Here is a 16314-nt window from a genome sequence, read left to right as displayed (position 1 = left end):
TGTCATGGTGATCTGCACTACATATATTCACGAGAATATTGAAGACCCTTACAATAATCTGCAAATCTTACCTTTTATAGAAATCCCAACTCACCACTCAAGAAGGAAAGTTTGCTTTCCTAAAGGTTCGTATTAATCTAACAAATTGATGTAAGATCTTAACTGTGGCAGCAGTATAAAGTACCAAAGGACACGTAAGATCTTAACTGTGGCAGCAGTATAAAGTACCAAAGGACACGTAAGATCTTAACTGTGGCAGCAGTATAAAGTACCAAAGGACACGTAAGATCTTAACTGTAGCAGCAGTATAAAGTACCAAAGGACACGTAAGATCTTAACTGTGGCAGCAGTATAAAGTAGCAAAGGACACGTAAGATCTTAACTGTAGCAGCAGTATAAAGTACCAAAGGACACGTAAGATCTTAACTGTGGCAGCAGTATAAAGTAGCAAAGGACATGTAAGATCTTAACTGTAGCAGCAGTATAAAGTACCAAAGGACACGTAAGATCTTAACTGTAGCAGCAGTATAAAGTACCAAAGGACATGTAAGATCTTAACTGTAGCAGCAGTATAAAGTACCAAAGGATATGTAAGATCTTAACTGTAGCAGCAACATTTTTCAAAAATTTATCAGCAAAAAAAAATTCCCGACACAACTGAAACCAAAGAGCAGACCTCTGGAAATCTGTAAAGAGAGTTAATATTCCCAAGACACTATATAGCCAAACATAAATGCACAGAAAAGTAAATAGCTCTATGATTGTTTGTATTCTTAATTAGGCTTAGCAGCATTTATATTCTTCATTAGGCTTAGCAGCATCTGTGTTCTTAATTAGGCTTAGCAGCATTTGTATTCTTAAGTTGGCTTAATAATATTTGTATTGTAATATAGGCTTAATACCATTTTTATTTTTATGTATATATACTTAAAACCATTTCTATTTTTAAAAGGTCTAAAAATATTTTTTAAACTCAATAGGGCTAAGATACAGCTATTTAATATTGACGAAGTCTCAATGGTAAAAACGTAGATTATAATGAAATTGAGTTATTTTTGGCTCCCCACTGGCACAACGATATATCTATTGACTTATAACTGAAATCGGGTTTCAATACCAGCGGTGGGCAGAGCACAGATAGCCATTTGTGTAGCTTTGTGCTTAACTTCAAACAAACAAAGTTATTCTTGTCTTTTCTGGAGTATATTAGAAATAATATGATATATAGATGTTTATTCTTTAGAGGGTGTATTAGAATTAATTTGATATGTATGTTTGTTCTTGAGAGAGCGTATTGGAAATAAATTGATATATATATATGTTATTTAGAGAGTGTATTGAAATTATATTGATACATGAGTGAGCGTATTGGAAGTTTTTTGATATGTAGTTGCTTGTTCTTTAGTGAGTGTATCAGATACCGAGTGAGCTATTAATAGTATTTTAGTATAGATGTATGAATGTAGAGAAAGTACTTGAATCATGTAACTGTATGGATGTGTGTTTAAAACTCTGTGATAGAACTGCCTAACTACTTAGTTATTCTAATAAAAGATTACCTGAAACGTATGGTAAATGTCACTTTATATGGATGTGTGTTTAAAATGGTAAATGTCACTTTGTATTGATGTGTGTTCAAAATGGTTAATGTCGCTTTGTATGGATGTGTGTTCAAAATGGTAAATGTCACTTTGTACGGACGTCTGTTTAAAATGGTAAATGTCACTTTGTATAGACGTGTGTTTAAATGTCACTTTGTATAGACGTGTGTTTAAATGTCACTTTGTACGGACGTGTGTTTAAAATGGTAAATGTCACTTTGTACGGACGTGTGTTTAAACCGGTAAATGTCACTTTGTATGGACGTATGTTTAAAATGGTAAATGTCGCTTTGTAGGGATGTGTGTTTAAAATGGTAAATGTCACTTTGTATGGATGTGTGCTTAAAATGGTAAATGTCGCTTTGTATGGATGTGTGTTTAAAATGGTAAATGTCACTTTGTATGGATGTGTGTTTAAAATGGTAAATGTCACTTTGTATGGACGTGTGTTTAAATGTCACTTTGTATGGATGTGTGTTTAAAATGGTAAATGTCGCTTTGTATGGATGTGTGTTTAAAATGGTAAATGTCACTTTGTATGGACGTGTGTTTAAATGTCACTTTGTATGGATGTGTGTTTAAAATGGTAAATGTCGCTTTGTATGAATGTGTGTTTAAACTGGTAAATGTCGCTTTGTATGGATGTGTGTTTAAAATGGTAAATGTCACTTTGTATGAATGTGTGTTTAAACTGGTAAATGTCACTTTGTACGGATGTGTGTTTAAAATGGTAAATGTCACTTTGTATGGATGTGTGTTTAAAATGGTAAATGTCACTTTGTATGGATGTGTGCTTAAAATGGTAAATGTCGCTTTGTATGGATGTGTGTTTAAAATGGTAAATGTCCCTTTGTATGGATGTGTGCTTAAAATGGTAAATGTCACTTTGTATGGACGTGTGTTTAAAATGGTAAATGTCACTTTGTACGGACGTGTGTTTAAAATGGTAAATGTCGCTTTGTATGGATGTGTGTTTAAAATGGTAAGTGTCGCTTTGTATGGATGTGTGTTTAAAATGGTAAATGTCACTTTGTATGGATGTGTGTTTAAAATGGTAAATGTCACTTTGTATGGACGTGTGCTTAAATGTCACTTTGTATGGATGTGTGTTTAAAATGGTAAATGTCGCTTTGTATGAATGTGTGTTTAAACTGGTAAATGTCACTTTTTATGGACGTGTGTTTAAAATGGTAAATGTCACTTTGTACGGATGTGTGTTTAAAATGGTAAATGTCGCTTTGTAGGGATGTGTGTTTAAAATGGTAAATGTCACTTTGTATGGATGTGTGCTTAAAATGGTAAATGTCGCTTTGTATGGATGTGTGTTTAAAATGGTAAATGTCACTTTGTATGGATGTGTGTTTAAAATGGTAAATGTCACTTTGTATGGACGTGTGTTTAAATGTCACTTTGTATGGATGTGTCTTTAAAATGGTAAATGTCGCTTTGTATGGATGTGTGTTTAAAATGGTAAATGTCACTTTGTATGGACGTGTGTTTAAATGTCACTTTGTATGGATGTGTGTTTAAAATGGTAAATGTCGCTTTGTATGAATGTGTGTTTAAACTGGTAAATGTCGCTTTGTATGGATGTGTGTTTAAAATGGTAAATGTCACTTTGTATGAATGTGTGTTTAAACTGGTAAATGTCACTTTGTACGGATGTGTGTTTAAAATGGTAAATGTCACTTTGTATGGATGTGTGTTTAAAATGGTAAATGTCACTTTGTATGGATGTGTGCTTAAAATGGTAAATGTCGCTTTGTATGGATGTGTGTTTAAAATGGTAAATGTCGCTTTGTATGGATGTGTGCTTAAAATGGTAAATGTCACTTTGTATGGACGTGTGTTTAAAATGGTAAATGTCACTTTGTACGGACGTGTGTTTAAAATGGTAAATGTCGCTTTGTATGGATGTGTGTTTAAAATGGTAAATGTCGCTTTGTATGGATGTGTGTTTAAAATGGTAAATGTCACTTTGTATGGATGTGTGTTTAAAATGGTAAATGTCACTTTGTATGGACGTGTGTTTAAATGTCACTTTGTATGGATGTGTGTTTAAAATGGTAAATGTCGCTTTGTATGAATGTGTGTTTAAACTGGTAAATGTCACTTTTTATGGACGTGTGTTTAAAATGGTAAATGTCACTTTGTACGGATGTGTGTTTAAAATGGTAAATGTCGCTTTGTAGGGATGTGTGTTTAAAATGGTAAATGTCACTTTGTATGGATGTGTGCTTAAAATGGTAAATGTCGCTTTGTATGGATGTGTGTTTAAAATGGTAAATGTCACTTTGTATGGATGTGTGTTTAAAATGGTAAATGTCACTTTGTATGGACGTGTGTTTAAATGTCACTTTGTATGGATGTGTGTTTAAAATGGTAAATGTCGCTTTGTATGGATGTGTGTTTAAAATGGTAAATGTCACTTTGTATGGACGTGTGTTTAAATGTCACTTTGTATGGATGTGTGTTTAAAATGGTAAATGTTGCTTTGTATGAATGTGTGTTTAAACTGGTAAATGTCACTTTGTATGGATGTGTGTTTAAAATGGTAAATGTCACTTTGTATGGATGTGTGCTTAAAATGGTAAATGTCGCTTTGTATGGATGTGTGTTTAAAATGGTAAATGTCGCTTTGTATGGATGTGTGTTTAAAATGGTAAATGTCACTTTGTATGGACGTGTGTTTAAAATGGTAAATGTCACTTTGTACGGACGTGTGTTTAAAATGGTAAATGTCACTTTGTACGGACGTGTGTTTAAAATGGTAAATGTCGCTTTGTATGGATGTGTGTTTAAAATGGTAAATGTCGCTTTGTATGGATGTGTGTTTAAAATGGTAATTGTCACTTTGTATGGATGTGTGTTTAAAATGGTAAATGTCACTTTGTATGGATGTGTGTTTAAAATGGTAAATGTCACTTTGTACGGACGTGTGTTTAAAATAGTAAATGTCACTTTGTATGGATGTGTGTTTAAAATGGTTAATGTCACTTTGTATGGATGTGTGTTTAAAATAGTAAATGTCACTTTGTATGGATGTGTGTTTAAAATGGTAAATGTCACTTTGTATGGATGTGTGAATATTTTTCTAATATTAAAAATAATTCTACACAGAGATAATTTCTTTAACTTACTAATTTTTGAAGTTAAGAGATATCCAGTACATTTCCAGCACTTTCATTACACTGCGGAAACAAAATGGTCAGGAGAGGGTGGTGACATACTGGCATTTGTCCAAAGTCTGATTAAAGTAAGTAATGAATGAAGAGTCAGTGACCCTGTGGGCTGAACTGGAACTGATAGGATTGGGTGGCTGTTAGAAGTTAATTTATGTTTTGTCATGATGGATTCTCGTTTTGGTTATTAATTCTGGAAATGGCCTGAAATTAATTATATAAGTGACAACAATGAAACCAAAATCATGGAATGCTGTTCTAATTCATATGTGTGTACCAAATATTAGTTTGAATTAAATAGCATGTTCAATGATAAACAACCTTGGAAAACTTCAAGCTATAATGTTCTTTAAATTTTTAATGAATTCATTTTATATTGTTATGTTTTAAACTAAAATTACGTAAATAACCTCAAAGTATTCACTTAAAGAACAATTTTCAGTAATATAGAATCTCACCAACAAGTCCTAGCTCCTACTACGTTGTATGCTAAATGGTTACCAAATAACTATGAGATAATATCAAATGTATATCAGCGGCTGTGTACTACAGACTCAATTACCCACAGGTGTCAAGCGGACAGATCAAGAACAGCAACCAATATTGACAACATATTGGTATTTGTCATATGTAAAAACTTTGACCGCAGTTATTAACTTTTTACCTCCATATACTAATAAAATAATTGAAAATACACAATACAGTGTAAAGTAATCTGATGTTTAAATCCACTAATACTTCACACAATACAGTGTAAAGTAATCCAATGTTAAATCCACTAATACTTTACACAATACAGTGTAAAGTAATCTGAAGTTTAAATCCACTAATACTTTACACAATACAGTGTAAAGTAATCTAAAGTTTAAATCCACTAATACTTTACACAATACAGTGTAAAGTAATCTAAAGTTTAAATCCACTAATACTTTACACAATACAGTGTAAAGTAATCTGATATTTAAATCCACCAATACTTTATACAATACAGTGTAAAGTAATCTAATGTTTAAATCCACTAATACTTTACACAATACAGTGTAAAGTAATCTGATGTTAAATCCACTAATACTTTACACAATACAGTGTAAAGTAATCTGATGTTAAATCCACTAATACTTTACACAATACAGTGTAAATTAATCTAATGTTAAATCCACAAATACTTTACACAATACAGTGTAAAGTAATCTGATGTTAAATCCACTAATACTTTACACAATACAGTGTAAAGTAATCTGATGTTAAATCCACTAATATCTTACACAATACAGTGTAAATTAATCTAATGTTAAATCCACAAATACTTTACACAATACAGTGTAAAGTAATCTAAAGTTAAATCCACTAATACTTTACACAATACAGTGTAAAGTAATCTAAAGCTAAATCCACTAATACTTTACACAATACAGTGTAAAGTAATCTAATGTTAAATCCACTAATACTTTACACAATACAGTGTAAAGTAATCTAATGTTTAAATCCACTAATACTTTACACAATACAGTGTAAAGTAATCTAAAGCTAAATCCACTAATACTTTACACAATACAGTGTAAAGTAATCTGATGTTTAAATCCACTAATACTTTACACAATACAGTGTAAAGTAATTTAATGTTAAATCCACTAATACTTTACACAATACAGTGTAAAGTAATCTGATGTTAAATCCACTAATACTTTACACAATACAGTGTAAAGTAATCTGATGTTAAATCCACTAATACTTTACACAATACAGTGTAAAGTAATCTGATGTTAAATCCACTAATATCTTACACAATACAGTGTAAATTAATCTAATGTTAAATCCACAAATACTTTACACAATACAGTGTAAAGTAATCTGATGTTAAATCCACTAATACTTTACACAATACAGTGTAAAGTAATCTGATGTTAAATCCACTAATACTTTACACAATAAAGTGTAAAGTAATATGATGTTAAATCCACTAATACTTTACACAATACAGTGTAAAGTAATCTAATGTTAAATCCACTAATACTTTACACAATACAGTGTAAAGTAATCTGATGTTTAAATCCACTAATACTTTACACAATACAGTGTAAAGTAATCTAAAGTTTAAATCCACTAATACTTTACACAATACAGTGTAAAGTAATCTGATGTTTAAATCCACTAATACTTGACACAATACAGTGTAAATTAATCTAAAGTTTAAATCCACTAATACTTTACACAATACAGTGTAAAGTAATCTAAAGTTTAAATCCACTAATACTTTACACAATACAGTGTAAAGTAATCTAATGTTTAAATCCACTAATACTTTACACAATACAGTGTAAAGTAATCTAAAGTTTAAATCCACTAATACTTTACACAATACAGTGTAAAGTAATCTGATGTTTAAATCCACTAATACTTTACACAATACAGTGTAAAGTAATCTAATGTTTAAATCCACTAATACTTTACACAATACAGTGTAAAGTAATATGATGTTTAAATCCACTAATACTTTACACAATACAGTGTAAAGTAATCTGATGTTTAAATCTACTAATACTTTACACAATACAGTGTAAAGTAATATGATGTTTAAATCCACTAATACTTTACACAATACAGTGTAAAGTAATCTGAAGTTTAAATCCACTAATACTTGACACAATACAGTGTAAATTAATCTAAAGTTTAAATCCACTAATACTTTACACAATACAGTGTAAAGTAATCTAATGTTTAAATCCACTAATACTTTACACAATACAGTGTAAAGTAATCTGATGTTTAAATCCACTAATACTTTACACAATACAGTGTAAACTAATCTAATGTTTAAATCCACTAATACTTTACACAATACAGTGTAAAGTAATCTGATGCTTAAATCCACTAATACTTTACACAATACAGTGTAAAGTAATCTAAAGTTTAAATCCACTAATACTTCACACAATACAGTGTAAAGTAATCTAAAGTTTAAATCCACTAATACTTCACACAATACAGTGTAAACTAATCTAATGTTTAAATCCACTAATACTTTACACAATACAGTGTAAACTAATCTAATGTTTAAATCCACTAATACTTTACACAATACAGTGTAAAGTAATCTAATGTTAAATCCACTAATACGTCAAAGTCATTTTGAATTTTTTTCGTACAATGCGTAGCCGAATCCATAACCATAACAATAAGTCTTGTGATTGTGGAGGAACTTTAGTTATTTTACATTTAAAATGTTTCATTTGTTTGTCCACTCCTTTATAATTGACATTTGTGGAGCAAAGGTTCGAATCCCCGTCGCTCCAAACATGTTCGCTCTTTCAGTCGTGGGAGTGTTATAAGTGAGGTTAATCCCACTGTTCGTCGGTAAAAGTGTAGCCCAAAAGTTGGCGGTGGGTAGTTATGACTAGTTTCCTTCCTTCTAGCCTTACACTGCTAAATTAGGGACAAGCAGCGCAGATAGCCGTCGTGTAGCTTTGCGCGAAATACAAAAACAAACAAACAAAACAAAATATACATGTTCGAATTATCTGTGCTCCCTGCTAGTACAGCGGTATATCTCTGGAATTACAACGCTAAAATCAGGCGTTCGATTCCCCTCGGTGGGCTCAGCAGATAGCCTGATGTGGCTTTGCTATAAGAAAACACACACACACACTCGAATTATCTTCTTGCCAAAGGACTTCAGAATCACACGGACATTTCTCGTTTTCACAACAAGAGAATTACGTACGTTTATCACATAGATCATGTTACTGTGATTGTGAAGTAATTAAAAACGAACCGTATCTACATGTAGCGTATAAAATAACAGTGAAAACATATCACTAGTGTTTTAAAATAAAAGTATAAAACAACATGGCATTGCTTCGAATTCGGGTTATTCACGTTCGGTTTGATTGTCATCAAATATAAAACCATATAATGACATTCTCTGCTTGTCCCAACACAGACATCGAAAACTAATTTTTAGTGTCATATATCTGCAAACCTACCATTGGCCCAATGAGGGGCATTACTTAACTATCTGTTTAAGACCCCTAAGTCTATCTCGAGTAAACTTCAGGGCTTATAACGCTAGAATTTGGTGCTCGATTCCTGCGGTGAGCACATTGTAAATAACTTACGGTGTGCACCTTTGTGCTAAAACCAATAAATATCTTATTTTGTCGTAAGTATTATGGTTAATTTAAATATTCCAATGTATTTTTATATCTACGAAATATTCTATACCTTCAAGGTGGATATTCCACTTATCTTGGAAGAGATAAGAAATTTCAATATTGGGATAAATGTACTTGGTTTTTCTTGTGATATATGAATTTGTATAAAGAAATAGACTGACGCTGCTGTTGATAGGACCACTACAGACAGAGAAGGACAGACACATAATCTGATTTCATCAAACCTTAAACAGCGGCCATCACCAACTCACGCTGCTACCTACACACATACATTCCCGCTGTTTAACGGTGAAACATTCCAATTCGATATTGAGACACGGGATGAAAACACATCTACTGAAAATCTGAGCTTCCCGGGAATCGACTTAATCTCTCTGAACGCGTGGAATCATGGGTATTTCTCCACGAAAAAAAACAAAGAATTTCTAAGACAAGTGAAACAGACATTCCTAAACAGTTACTTGTTGTCGGCACCCCAGAAATGGAACTAGGAGTCGATATGTTGAACGGAAGCATATGTCAATCGTACAATATTTCGTCTTCCGTAAAGCTGACTAGGAATTCTGAAGATACTATTAAAAGACAGTGTAAGTAAAGCACGTATGTTCAAATGTTAGGTGTTACTTAGGGCTGGAATTTTTTCTGACATGTTGAAAATAACCTAATCCATTAAATGATTCAACAACTAAGTTCTTTTTCTGACTCACTAAAACTATCAAATATTTGCCGCCAGGATACAAATACTGGTGTATTGTATTACCAACAAAACATTAACTCATGCGGTTCAAACACAACCTAGTACAGATACTGATCTAGACAATACCTAGTACACACCAGACAGATACTGATCTAGACAATACCTAGTACACACCAGACAGATACTGATCTAGACAATACCTAGTACACACCAGACAGATACTGATCTAGACAATACCTAGTACACACCAGACAGGTACTGATCTTGACAATACCTAGTACACACTAGACAGATACTGATCTAGACAACACCTAGTACACACCAGACAGGTACTGATCTTGACAATACCTAGTACACACTAGACAGATACTGATCTAGACAACACCTAGTACACACTAGACAGATACTGATCTAGACAATACCTAGTACACACTAGACAGATACTGATCTAGACAACAGCTAGTACACACTAGACAGATACTGATCTAGACAACACCTAGTACACACTAGACAGATACTGATCTAGACAACACCTAGTACACACTAGACAGATATTGATCTAGACAACACCTAGTACACACTAGACAGATCCTGATCTAGACAACACCTAGTACACACTAGACAGATACTGATCTAGACAACACCTAGTACACACTAGACAGATATTGATCTAGACAACACCTAGTACACACTAGACAGATACTGATCTAGACAATACCTAGTACACACTAGACAGATACTGATCTAGACAATACCTAGTACACACTAAACAGATACTGATCTAGACAACACCTAGTACACACTAGACAGATACTGATCTAGACAACACCTAGTACACACTAGACAGATACTGATCTAGACAACACCTAGTACACACTAGACAGATACTGATCTAGACAACACCTAGTACACACTAGACAGATATTGATCGAGACAACACCTAGTACACACTAGACAGATCCTGATCTAGACAACACCTAGTACATACTAGACAGATACTGATCTAGACAATACCTAGTACAAACTAGACAGATACTGATCTACAATATACCTAGTACAGACTAGACAGATATTGATCTAGACAATACCTAGTACACACTAGACAGATACTGATCTAGACAACACCTAGTACACACTAGACAGATACTGATCTAGACAACACCTAATACAGACTAGTCATATACTGATCTAGACAATACCTAGTACACACTAGACACATACTGATCTAGACAACACCTAGTACAAACTAGACAGATACTGATCTAGAATATACCTAGTACAGACTAGACAGATATTGATCTAGACAATATCTAGTACAGACTAGACACATACTGATCTAGACAATACCTAATACAGACTAGACAGATACTGATTTAGACAATACCTAGTACACACTAAACAGATACTGATCTAGACAACAGCTAGTACACACTAGACAGATACTGATCTAGACAAAACCTAGTACAGACTAGACAGATACTGATCTAGACAATACCTAGTACACACTAAACAGATACTGATCTAGACAACAGCTAGTACACACTAGACAGATACTGATCTAGACAACACCTAGTACACACTAGACAGATACTGATATAAACAATACCTAGTACAGGCTAGACAGATGCTCATCTAGACAACACCTAGTACAGACTAGACAGATATTGATCTAGACAACACCTAGTACAGACTAGACAGATACTGATCTAGACCATACCTGGTACATACTAGTGAGATACTGATCTAGACCATACTTGGTACATACTAGACAGATACTGATCTAGACCATACTTGGTACATACTAGTGAGATACTGATCTAGACCATACCTGGTACAGACTATTGAGATACTGATCTAGACCATACTTGGTACATACTAGACAGATACTGATGTAGACCGTACCTGGTACAGACTAGTGAGATACTAATCTAGACCGTACCTGGTACAGACTAGTGAGACACTGATGTAGACCATACCTGGTACAGACTAGTGAAATACTGATCTAGACCATACCTGGTACAGACTAGTAATTGTTTCCTTTCTGTAGATAATACCTCAACAGGAACAATTATAATTATAACAAATGCTCCTGTTTTTATACAAAGAAAAATAAAGAAACCAGTCCAGATAGTTTGTTGATATAAGCACGGTATGAGGGTGGCCCCAGTGTGCTGATATAAGCACGGTGTGAGGGTGACTCCAGTGTGTTGATATAAGCACGGCATGAGGGTGACTCCAGTGTGTTGATATAAGCACGGCATGAGGGTGGCCCCAGTGTGTTGATATAAGCCCGGTATGAGGGTGACTCCAGTGTGTTGATATAAGCCCAGTATGAGGGTGACCCCAGTGTGTTGATATAAGCACGGAATGAGAGTGACTCCAGTGTGTTGATATAAGCACGGTATGAGGGTGACTCCAGTGTGTTGATATAAGCACAGTATGAGGGTGGCCCCAGTGTGTTGATATAAACACGGTATGAGGATGGCCCCAGTGTGTTGATATAAGTATGGTATGAGGGTGACCCCATCCCTTGTTGAGGCACTGATTCACATTCGTTCACAACATGCCATACTTTCAAAATTTTAAAACTATTTGAATCAATGTTGTTCATGTAATGCACTCGCTATTTCTTCTCCTATAATCATTCATGTAATATCGTCGCTGTTTTCTCCTGTGAGTCTCACCGTTTGTGTAACCTCGTGTATAAATTATATCTTTTGTACACAGAGTTTACTCCAACGCTCACTGTACAACTTTATTAAACATTTTTCTCCGTTAGAGGCCGCAACCAGCGATTCTTTCGCTACAATGGACACACATAATTCCTAGAACATGTTATAAAACATCAACGACATTACATCTGCACTATCTTCATTGCCAGCCAGACCTTTCGATCAATACCAGGATTAACCAATCTAACTACATTACGATAAACATAGTTCTAATGGAGTTTTATTTATATCACCAATTGTATTAACAACTGCAGTAATTTGTGCGAACAAGATTAATTTTAATGTAATTATTATATATTTTGTTTAGGTGGAAAATTATCTAATGTGGGGAATATATATATCACTTTCTTAACGCTTTTTAAAACTAAGTTTCATAAACAAAACAAACAAATTTTATAACAATGAGTAAAACGGTAACTGTCATCAGCATTGTTGGAGACCTCATTCGTCAGATGATTTCTTCCTGTCATCAGTATTGTTGGAGACCTTATTCGTAAGATGATTTCTTCCTGTCGCCAGTATTGTTGGAGATCTCATTCGTAAGACGATTTCTTCCTACCATCAGTATTGTTGGAGATCTCATTCGTAAGATGATTTCTTCCTGTCGCCAGTATTGTTGGAGACCTCATTCGTAAGATGATTTCTTCCTGTCACCAGCATTGTTGGAGACCTCATTCGTTAGATGATTTCTTCCTGTCACCAGTATTGTCGGAGACCTTATTCGTAAGATGATTTCTTACTGTCACCAGTATTGTTGGAGACCTTATTCGTAAGATGATTTCTTCCTGTCACCAGTATTGTTAGAGACCTCATTCGTAAGATGATTTCTTCCTGTCACCAGTATTGTTAGAGACCTCATTCGTAAGATGATTTCTTCCTGTTATCAGTATTGTTGGAGACCTCATTCGTAAGATGATTTCTTACTGTCACCATCATCGTTGGAGACCTCATTCGTAAGATGATTTCTTCCTGTCGCCAGTATTGTTGGAGACCTTATTCGTAAGATGATTTCTTCCTGTCGCCAGTATTGTTGGAGACCTCATTCATAAGATGATTTCTTCCTGTCACCAGCATTGTTGGAAACCTCATTCGTTAGATGATTTCTTCCTGTCATCAGTATTGTTGGAAACCTTATTCGTAAGATGATTTCTTACTGTCACCAGTATTGTTGGAAACCTCATTCGTAAGATGATTTCCTCCTGTCATCAGTATTGTTGGAGACTTCATTCATAAGATGATTTCTTCCTGTTATCAGTATTGTTGGAGACCTCATTCGTAAGATGATTTCTTCCTGTCATCAGTATTGTTGGAGACCTCATTCGTAAGATGATTTCTTCCTGTTATCAATATTGTTAGAGACCTCATTCGTAAGATGATTTCTTCCTGTCGCCAGTATTGTTGGAGACCTCATTCGTGAGATGATTTCTTACTGTCACCAGTATTGTTAGAGACCTCATTCGTAAGATGATTTCTTCCTGTTATCAGTATTGTTAGAGACCTCATTCGTAAGATGATTTCTTCCTGTCGCCAGTATTGTTGGAGACCTCATTCATAAGATGATTTCTTACTGTCACCAGTATTGTTGGAGACCTTATTCGTAAGATGATTTCTTCCTGTCACCAGTATTGTTGGAGACTTCATTCATAATATGATTTCTTACTGTCACCAGTATTGTTGGAGACCTCATTCGTAAGATGATTTCTTCCTGTCATCAGTATTGTTGGAGACCTCATTCGTAAGATGATTTCTTCCTGTCGCCAGTATTGTTGGAGACCTCATTCGTAAGATGATTTCTTCCTGTCACCAGTATTGTTAGAGACCTCATTCGTAAGATGATTTCTTACTGTCACCAGTATTGTTAGAGACCTCATTCGTAAAATGATTTCTTCCTGTCACCAGTATTGTTAGAGACCTCATTCGTAAGATGATTTCTTCCTGTCACCAGTATTGTTGGAGACCTCATTCGTAAGATGATTTCTTACTGTCACCATCATCGTTGGAGACCTCATTCGTAAGATGATTTCTTACTGTCACCAGTATTGTTGGAGACTTCATTCATAAGATGATTTCTTAATGTCACCAGTATTGTTGGAAACCTCATTGGTAAGATGATTTCTTCCTGTCATCAGTATTGTTGGAGACCTCATTCCTAAAATGATTTCTTCCTGTTATCAGTATTGTTGGAGACCTCATTCGTAAGATGATTTCTTCCTGTTATCACTATTGTTGGAGACCTCATTCGTAAGATGATTTCTTCCTGTCATCAGTATTGTTGGAGACCTCATTCCTAAAATGATTTCTTCCTGTTATCACTATTGTTGGAGACCTCATTCGTAAGATGATTTCTTCCTGTTATCACTATTGTTGGAGACCTCATTCGTAAGATGATTTCTTCCTGCCATCAGTATTGTTGGAGACCTTATTCGTAAGATGATTTCTTCCTGTAGCCAGTATTGTTGGAGACCTCATTCGTAAGATGATTTCTTACTGTCACCAGTATTGTTAGAGACCTAATTCGTAAGATGATTTCTTCCTGTCACCAGTATTGTTAGAGACCTCATTCATAAGATGATTTCTTACTGTCACCAGTATTGTTGGAGACCTTATTCGTAAGATGATTTCTTACTGTCACCAGTATTGTTGGAGACCTTATTCGTAAGATGATTTCTTCCTGTCACCAGTATTGTTGGAGACTTCATTCATAAGATGATTTCTTCCTGCCACCAGTATTGTTAGAGACCTCATTCATAAGATGATTTCTTACTGTCACCATTATTGTTGGAGACCTTATTCGTAAGATGATTTCCTCCTGTCGCCAGTATTGTTGGAGATCTCATTCGTAAGATCATTTCTTACTGTCACCAGTATTGTCAGAGACCTCATTCGTAAGATGATTTCTTCCTGTCACCAGTATTGTTAGAGACCTCATTCATAAGATGATTTCTTACTGTCACCAGTATTGTCGGAGACCTTATTCGTAAGATGATTTCTTACTGTCACCAGTATTGTTGGAGACCTTATTCGTAAGATGATTTCTTCCTGTCACCAGTATTGTTAGAGACCTCATTCGTAAGATGATTTCTTCCTGTCACCAGTATTGTTAGAGACCTCATTCGTAAGATGATTTCTTCCTGTTATCAGTATTGTTGGAGACCTCATTCGTAAGATGATTTCTTCCTACCATCAGTATTGTTGGAGACCTTATTCGTAAGATGATTTCTTCCTGTCGCCAGTATTGTTGGAGACCTCATTCGTAAGATGATTTCTTACTGTCACCAGTATTGTTAGAGACCTCATTCGTAAGATGATTTCTTCCTGTCACCAATATTGTTAGAGACCTCATTCATAAAATGATTTCTTACTGTCACCAGTATTGTTGGAGACCTCATTCGTAAGATGATTTCTTCCTGTCATCAGTATTGTTGGAGACCTCATTCGTAAGATGATTTCTTCCTGTCACCAGTATTGTTGGAGACCTCATTCGTAAGATGATTTCTTACTGTCACCATCATCGTTGGAGACCTCATTCGTAAGATGATTTCTTCCTGCCATCTCTATTGTTGGAGACCTTATTCGTAAGATGATTTCTTCCTGTCGCCAGTATTGTTGGAGACCTCATTCGTAAGATGATTTCTTACTGTCACCAGTATTGTTGGAGACCTCATTCGTAAGATGATTTCTTCCTGTCATCAGTATTGTTGGAGATCTCATTCGTAAGATGATTTCTTCCTGGTATCAGTATTGTTGGAGACCTCATTCGTAAGATGATTTCTTCCTGCCATCAGTATTGTTGGAGACCTCATTCGTAAGATGATTTCTTCCTGCCATCAGTATTGTTGGAGACCTCATTCGTAAGATGATTTCTTACTGTCATCAGTATTGTTGGAGACCTCATTCGTAAGATGATTTCTTCCTGTTATCAGTATTGTT

Source organism: Tachypleus tridentatus, unplaced genomic scaffold (assembly GCF_004210375.1).
Source record: "Tachypleus tridentatus isolate NWPU-2018 unplaced genomic scaffold, ASM421037v1 Hic_cluster_2, whole genome shotgun sequence".
In the NCBI taxonomy this organism is placed as follows: Eukaryota; Metazoa; Arthropoda; class Merostomata; order Xiphosura; family Limulidae; genus Tachypleus; species Tachypleus tridentatus.
Note: the sequence above shows the minus strand (reverse complement) of the source record.